Here is a 5890-nt window from a genome sequence, read left to right as displayed (position 1 = left end):
ATATGCATGCGCACTATGTCGCAGGGTCCGCTTGACCCTGTGGTTCCAATTGTAGGAAGACGTTGGAGGAGAGGCGGTTCGGATGAATTTGTTTTTTCCTCACCACAGATTGAGGAATCTGTATCTCCATCACCAAGCCCGGTGCGTGGTAGGCGTTTGTGGCGAGCGCAACGTACTCCGCGTAGTCAGTCATGTCCTCCTGTCGTACGTTCACCCTCACCCACACAGGTTGCTCCACCACCGGCTTCGGTAAGCAGTCCGGGGGTATCTCCGCCACTGTCTCCACCTCCTAGTGCTCGTCAGCTTTTTCCGGGAGGAGGAGGTACAATTGGGCAAGGGGTGATGGCTCATCCTCAGATTAAGTATAGTCGGTTTTGAGGTCTTTCGAGTGAAGACCCTGATGCACATTTGTGCCAATTCAATAAAGCTTATGGATTGAATCATCCTGGGGTGGTGATTCCTCTCCATCAACAATCAGTGTTTGAATCTACACTCTCGGGGAAAGCTGTGAAATGGTTGTCCGAATACCCTGATGATCATTTTCAGACGTATTCTGACGGACCCATAGCGTTTCTACGAAGGTTTCGAACGGAAAAGACAGTCCCTCAACATTTGGAAAAGCTTTGAACGCTCCGGCAGAAGTCATTGCCAGTGGAGGATTACGCTGCAAAATTTCGGATGCTTTTGCAGAGGGTACCTTAGGCACAAAGGCTGACAGCCGAAGTGCTGAATGATTATTTTTTGCGGGGGCTCAACAAGGATCTTAGAATGGCTATGGAAACAGTGGATAAGGTAACTACTCCACTGGATAATGTAATTGCTAGGGCTGTAGTAGTAGGAGAGGCTTTAGAGGATACGGAATCTCCAAAGAAGTCAAAGAAAAAAGACAGGAAGAAATCTCATCGGAAGTCGCAAGACAGTGGCAGTGATAGTTCGGAGTTGGAATCCGCAGTATCAGATTCCTCGGACTCAGGCAACAGCGATTCGGGAAAAGAATCGGAAGAGACACCGCGGAAAAAATCCCAACGTCACGGGAAAGGTGTTTCATCCGGATCGTCGGAATCAGTTGTGGTGGCTAAAAGTCTGAAGGAACTATGGTGTACCCAATGTCGGAATCCGGGCCATGCTGCTCAGGAGTGCGCAATGAATCAGAAGTGGTGTGCGATTTGTACGACCAATACTCATAATACAATGGAATGTTATTTCAATGGCCGGGGTCGTCGGAGTCGAGGGGACTCTTCTACGTGGCAACAACCACAGATAGGGCAGGGACAAGAGCCTGCTGTGGCGATGGCTCATGCTCATACATCAGAGACGCTTGTGCAAGGTCAAGCAGGAGGACGGGGTCAAGGGGAAGGACGAGGCCGCGGAAGAGGTGGCCGAGATCCTAATCGCCCCAAGACATGCCTTTTCTGTTTGGGGGATAGACACTGGCGATCCGAGTGTACTGAAGCTATGGAATACGATTGAAAGAAGCAGGAACGTGCTGCAGGGAAACAACCTAGTATGGCTATGGTTCAGATTGAAGGACTGGAGGAGTCTGATCCAGTGGTTTCATTAATCACGCGATCGGGTAAAAATGTGGTTCCAAATCCCGATGTGAAGATTCCGGATTGGACGGCTCAGGAAGAAGTGTGGAAAAAGACCGTGTCCTGGTTGCCACAATCCGCACCACCAGTGAAGTCAGCAGGACCATCGACTGTGGGCCTGGAAATAAAGGAAGGAAAAGCTGGAAATAAGGATGATATTAGAGAGCAGGAGGATTGGAATTCAGTTTGGAAAGAGGTCCTCACGTCACCAATACAAGTACCTCTGGGTTCATTGCTGAAATTGGTCCCGAATTTCCATAATGCATTACTGCGACAAACGACCGCTGAGCTGAGGGAAGTCGCCATTGGGAAAGTTGAAAGCGAGGAGGATGATTCAGACCCGTTGTCGACGAATAGGATCACGAATATCCACGTTCCGAAGCTTTCAGTTAGATACCATGGAACATACATTGACAAGGTACTATTGGATGGAGGAGCGGGAGTAAACATTATTACCCAAGCAGCTTGTGAGCGTTTTGGCCTCAGTGATTAGGAGCCTGCACCCTTTGTAGTGCGCATGGAAGATCAAAGAAGAGCGCAACCAGTGGGTTTACTTCAGGGCATTGTTTTGGATGTGGCGGGCTTATCCTTTGCTGTTTCCTTAGTAGTCTTGAATATTGAAGATCATAATCAGGATTATCACATTATCTTGGGGAGACCCTGGTTATGACAAGCGAGGGTAAAGCATAATTGGGAAGCAAATATGCTTACAGTAAAGAACGGTAGAAGAAAAGTGCGGGTGATGTTGGGAACATGCAGACAACCAGTTCAGGTAGCATGGTCGGTGATAGCAGAAACAGTAAATATGGTGGAAGGATTAGAAGAGGATGAAGAGGAACAATTTCTAAAAGCTAATCCGGATTTGGTTTCTTTATATCTTGCGGATATTTCTCTAATTCCGAAAGGGAATTCGGTGGGGGTTTCAGGAACTCCAGCAGGAATAGGGGAGCAACAACAGGTGCTTCCAAGTCTTGAATCATTGAGGACGTTATTCAGCAAGAACGTGTGTTTGAGGCGCAGATGGAAAAAATTACAAGGGTTAAAGAAGATGAATTAGAGAAGGTTTTTCTTGGGGAGCAAGCGGCGTTGCAGCCCATATACATTAATAAGCAGCTGGAGGCAAGTTTTAGAGATGATTTGATCAAGTTACTGACAGAGTTTAAGGATGTTTTCGCATGGGAATATGCGGATATGCAGGGATTGGATCCTAAGTTTTATCAGCATACGATAAATCTGAAACCGGATGCGGTGCCAGTGAAGCAACACTCATATAGGATGAATCCGAATGTGGCAAAGCAAGTAAAGATGGAAATTGATCGCCTGTTGGAAGTGGGTTTTATTACACCTATTGATAATCCGGAGTGGATTTCTCCAATTGTGGTCGTACCAAAGAAAAACAAGCAAATTCGAATTTGTGTGGATTACCGAAAATTGAATGCGGCTACTATTCCAGATCCTTTTCCTCTTCCATTTTTGGATTCCATTTTGGATGATGTAGCAGGACATGAGATGTATACTTTTCTGGATGGATTTAGTGGATATAATCAAATCCGAATGGCATTGCGGGATCAGCCAAAAACAACTTTTATTATCTCATGGGGTGTATTTGCCTGCACAGTGATGTGGTTCGGATTGCGGAATGCACCTTCCACTTTTCAAAGGGATATGCTCCAAATTTTTGGTCCTTATTTGACGGATTTTATGAGAAATTTTTTGGATGATCTCAGTGTTTTTGGAGCGCAATTGGAACATTTGAAGCAATTACGGTTATGCTTCATGAAATGCAGAGGTAAAATTCAGTTTGAATCCTTTAAAGTGTGCATTTGCTGTTTGCAGTGGCAGGCTATTGGGGCATATAATTTTTGAAGATGGTATTTCTGTGGATCCGGACAAAATTGCCGCAATTATGGAAGCGCCTCCACCGTGGAACCAGAAACAGTGCCAGATTTTCCTGGGTCAAGCTCGTTGGCATGGGAGGCATTTGCGGTTTGTCGCGCATTTGGAAATCCCGATTACTCAGGCAGCTCATGCTATAGATTTTGAATGGACGCAAGAATGTGACTTGGCTTTTCGGAGATTAAATTTCAGCTATCCGAAGCTCCGATTATGCTTGCACCGAATTGGGGTCAGGGTTTTCATGTGTTTGTGGATGCTTCGGATTGAGCTATTGGCAGTGTGCTGATGCAGGAACAAAGTCAAGGATGGTTCCGACCTGTCTATTATGCCAGTAGACGATTATCATCCGCAGAAAGAAATTATTCAGTAACCGAAAGGTAATGTTTAGGGATGATTTATTCAGTGAAGAAATTTGAGCACTATCTGTTGGGCCGACATTTTTTCTTCCATGTGGACCATTCGGCTCTTTTATACCTGGTAAGGCAACAGAATTTGACGGGAAGATTGGCCAGATGGGTGCTTTTGCTGTAGGAATTTGACTTTGAGGTCATACATCGGCTAGGGGCTCAGCATGCGGTGGCTGACTGCCTATCCAGGTTAGATTCTGGTGAGCCGCCAACGGGTGTAGCTGATGAATTTCCGGACGCATCTCTGTTTCTAACAGGAGTAGCTGCAGAGGATATCGCAGTTCCGCAACAGGCAAGGGTCATTCCTAGCATCCCATGGACATGGTATGAGGAGATGTTTCATTTTCTCAACAGCGGCGAAATGCCTTCCTTCTTGTCCAGCCATCAGAGGAAACATATGGCTATTATAAGCAGGAATTTTGAGATCATTATGGGAAAGCTCTATTATCGTATGGTGGCAGATGTATTACTCAAATGTGTGCTACCACAGGAACATACATCAGTATTAGAGGAAGTCCATACTGGTATTGCGGGAGGTCACTTTGCAGCATTAATCACAGCTTGAAAGGTTCTCCAATTAGGATTATGGTGGCCCACATTGTTTCAGGATGCGAGAAATTATGTGCAACAGTGTGATGTGTGTCAGCGGTTGGGGCAACCTACCAAACGGTCCATAATGCCTTTTTAGCCGGTTTCGTCCTTGGAGCCTTTTCAAAAGAGGGGTTTGGATTTTGTTGGTCCTTTTAAACCAGTGGCAGCTCACACAGGTAATAAGTATATTTTGACAGCCACGGATTACGCTACTAAATGGGTGGAGGCATGGCCTTTGAGAGATAATACTGCATTTTCTGTGGCGGGATGCTTATATAAGGATATCTTTTCTATATATGGCTGCCCTATTGAGCTGGTTAGTGACAGGGGAAGTCATTTTTTGAATAAGGTGATGGAGAGAATGCTACGGTTTTATTTCGTATTGCATAGGAAATCTTCTCCATATTATCCTCAGGCGAGTGGGCAAGCGGAATCAACTAATAAGCAATTGATTCGGATTTTAACAAAGTTAGTGAATATGCATCGAACAGATTGGGATGTGAAACTTCCTTCGGCCTTATGGGCCTATCGGACAGCTTATAAAGTGGCAACAGGATCGACTCCTTTTAAGTTGGCATTTGGCATGGAGGCAATCACCCCGGTGGAGCATGTGATTCGGAGTCTGCGGATGCTGATTGCGGATCGGCTTCTTTCAGAGGATTCTATGATTTATCGATTGGATGTTTTGCAGGAACTTGACGAAGAGCGGCTGAATAGCTTTGTGGTGCTGCAGGATCTGCAGTCTAGGCAGAAAAAATGACCGGATCGCCCGAAAGCACGGCAATTTGTTCGGGGACAGCTGGAGGCTTGTCTTTAATTCCCGCCTCGGGAAGATGCTGGGGAAGCTTAAATTACGGTGGTCAGGACCATTTTGGATTTTTCAAGCATGCGGGCCCATCTCTTTTTATTTGGCGGATTTACGGGGGGAGGTTATTTCTGTGCCGGTCAATGGTTTCAAACTGTGCCATTATGTTTCACCTACCCCGATTTAGTGCCCCTTTGCTGTGGTACAAGAGCCGGAAGCCGCCCTAATCATGATTGGGGATTCTTTTACATGCAATCTTGGAAAGCGATAAAGGAACTATGATGGTTGCGACACCGTGGATCGCCCTATGTTGGGAACTCATTGTGAGAGGGTTACTACATGCAAACGATTTTTATTGTGTTCCTCCTGTTTAGTGTGTCATGCGCTCTTAGTTCTATACTCTATGCTCCTTCATCTCATCGCCGCCATGATAGCTTCCCTCCTGCAATGTATCCCTTTCACTCCTGTACAACAGCTAGCGCTTTGACGAGTGGACGCATGGCTGCAAGACTTGCGGCTACGTGTGTTTGCCAACTTGGATTGGCAAGGGATACCAGTTCACCCGTAGGCAGCAGGTTTGATTGAGCAACTGGCTGCTGGCG

This window comes from Adiantum capillus-veneris, chromosome 3, assembly GCF_014529385.1.
Source record: "Adiantum capillus-veneris isolate H3 chromosome 3, ASM1452938v2, whole genome shotgun sequence".
In the NCBI taxonomy this organism is placed as follows: Eukaryota; Viridiplantae; Streptophyta; class Polypodiopsida; order Polypodiales; family Pteridaceae; genus Adiantum; species Adiantum capillus-veneris.
This window is presented reverse-complemented; position numbering follows the sequence as displayed.